This window comes from Equus caballus, chromosome 15 (assembly GCF_041296265.1).
Source record: "Equus caballus isolate H_3958 breed thoroughbred chromosome 15, TB-T2T, whole genome shotgun sequence".
Classification (NCBI taxonomy): Eukaryota; Metazoa; Chordata; class Mammalia; order Perissodactyla; family Equidae; genus Equus; species Equus caballus.
In genome coordinates, this window is record NC_091698.1 from 68381818 (window position 1) to 68384805 (window position 2988).

Below are 2988 nucleotides of genomic sequence, written 5' to 3' on the forward strand. Positions count from 1 at the left end.
CCCCCAACCCCACTCACAGTCTGATTAGAGCTTCATGTGTGGGTTACCTCCTCCCCTAGGCTGTAGGGTCTGTGAGGGCTGAGCTGGGCTCATAGCACTTGGTACTCTGTAGAAGCTCAGAAGTGACTGTGAATGGATAAGGAGGATGGCAAGCATTTGAGTTTGGTCTGTGGCCAGAGTTAGGAAGCTACACTGTGGTTAGTATTGAAGGTTAGTTTCTGACGAGGTCGAGGTTAGAGTGTCAGTCTATAGCCAGGATGGGGAAGTCAACCATACTTCCTATGGAGCCATACTTGGAACCATGCTTCCTAGGAAATCAGGCTTTGTTGGGGGTCAGCCAATCTCTGATGGGATTTAGAGGTCAATCTGGCTGGGATGAGAGATCAGCCTTTGGCTGGGGTGAGGTCTCTGTTCACGGTCAGTATTTGCTCCTTGCAAAGCTACTTAGTAGCTTCATGCAGTATCCCTAGTATTCCCACCCTCTGCCTAGTCCAGAATGTCCAGCATCCTGAGTAGGAGACGAAGAGGTCAGCTCTGGCTCCAGGAGTAGAGGGGCTCATGAGTGGCTCCAAGGATCACACTCTCGGGGCTGGGACTTGGGGTGACCTTGCTTCTAGGGCTATCCTTAGCAGCTGGCCTAGGACGCAGACCCTGCATGAAAGGCATAGTGACTAAAAAGACTTCAGACCCTTGGAGGCATTTCCTGTTTTCCAGTGAACTGAAAAGTCAGCTTCCTGCTTAGAATAGTCCATAGGGATGGTTTCTTTTTTTGGTGGTAGGAGGGGTGTCTGAGCGTGGAGGATGCAGGCTTTGCTGGACTTGAGGATCAGCTGACAGGGCCCTGGTAGGAGGTGGCATGGGGAGAAGGGAGGGAAAGGAGAGAAAGAGCTACGGAGGTCTCTGCCCCATTTCCTGGCTGCATCTTAGTGCTCTCATTCAAAGCCTTTAGAGAGAGCAACACAAATCTGATTCCATGAAACCGTTGCATCATTTCACACAGAGGTGAAATTTCTCTGGAAGGAGAAAGGAAACAGCATGCAGGACCTGTGTCGGGACAGTCACCAGGAGCCTAGTGGGAAGAGGAGGATCTTTGGTGCCAACTAGATACAGATTCAAATCGCAGGCTTGTGTCCTGGATTTGCAGTCCTGCATCTGCCAGGGCTGGCTATGTGCCTTGGACAATTTCCTGACCTCTCTGAGCCTCAGAGTCCTCATTTCTCAATAGGGGACCAAATTACCACCTCCCAGGTGGAATAGTGCCCAGGCCACGGAAGTCACGCCCGGAGGCCCGTCTCCTTCCCTCCAGCTGAGCATGGAGGGGAGAGCGTACCTGGGCAAGGGAACAGAGGCGCATCTGCTGCCACAGCAATCCAACCAGCTCCACTTTTGCCAAACAACCTCCTGGCTGCGGCTGCTGGCCCCTCCCCAGGCCCCTCCCTCTCCTCCTTCCCACCCTCTGCAGGCGCATTCTAGTCTCCAGCTCCTCACTCCACATGGCTCTTGGTTCTTTTGTTGCCTCACTGAGTGGTCATTTGGTGATTTGGAGGACAGACTTTCCTGCTTGGCCCCACCCACCTGACCTTTGGTGGCATTTATTCTCACCAGGCTACACTCTCTCTGCTCCTCTTCCCCTGCCAGGGGCCACCCAAGACCACCAGCCCTACCCCCAACATCCATGCAAGATGCAAATCAAACAGCCCCATGCACAGCTGGGATGGGTGGCGTGGAACACAGGGACATTTAAGGAAGGATATTAGCTTGCACCATGATTTTTAAGGCAGTGTTGGCCAGGACAGGGCCCTCTGATCCCACTCTATGGTGGCGTGGAACTCTGCAGGAGGAGCTGGCCTTGGCTAATGTCCTGCCTTGGTTAAGCAGAGGGCAGCAAGGGGGGTCAGAGGGACCATCCCATCCAGCCTTTGCTCTGATTTCATCTGCTGTCTTTTGTGTCACCACTCTGGCCTCTTAGTGAACAGTGCCTACTAGGGTGGGCCCTCAGGAGTGGACCCCCTAGAGTGGCTGAAATCACTGGAGGCAGAGTCAACTGCTGAACATCACCGGGGCAGGGACCACGCCAGGCCCAAGCTCACCGGAGCAGCAAGCAGCCTCACACTGGCCGTGGCTGCCTCCTCCCTCCCAGTCCTTCCCCTCCTTTAGGAGTCTCTCTCCTTCCGTCTTCTCTCCTCCTGCTCTCTAAATTCAAAGCTGGCCTTCAGGTTGTTAGGAAGGTGTCTTTGTCAAGGAACAGGGCTAGAACATATTTTATAACAATAGCTTGATTTATAACTCAAAAAATATTTAGCTCTATGGTCTGGACCTCTATTTTCACTCTTGCTTCAAATGTTAGGGCAGCCCAGATCTTCTAACATGGTATAGAATTCACTCTGTAAGAGTGGCATAAGAAGACAACAATTTCGTGGAGTTGTAAGAGCTAAGTTATATAATTTCTGAGCCTCAGTTTCCTCATCTATAATATGGGGAAAACTGGAGTATACGTTTTATGAGGTTTAAATAGATGACTTATGTGAGGTGCTTAGAGCAGTGTTTGGAAGAAGATAATGTTAAACTTAAATGATTAATAAGCTAACGAAGGAAGCCTGAATGGGGGATTCTGCAATTGATGCCCAGCAAGGCACCTTTCCAGAGCCTCTCAGGGCAGCCAATGGGTGGCTGCCTGCTCCAACCCGTGGAAGGGCTGAGAACTGGCAAGTTTGTAATCGTTCGCGAGTCCTAGGACTGAGGCTGGCTGGATCTCAACCCTCGGGCGGCATCTACCTGATCCTGGGGCAGAGAGTAGGCAGTGAAACCTGAACTCTCCTGTCATACGCAAAGCCAAGGATGCCTTTATTGAAGGAGAGGTGGGCTCTCCCAGAGACTGTAGCACCTGCAGAGACCATCAAACTTCTTCGGAGGATTCCGTGACCCAGACAGTCTCAGGTTGAGAAGTGCTGTTGAAAGACGTTGAAGGCTGCCGCAGCACTGCCCTGG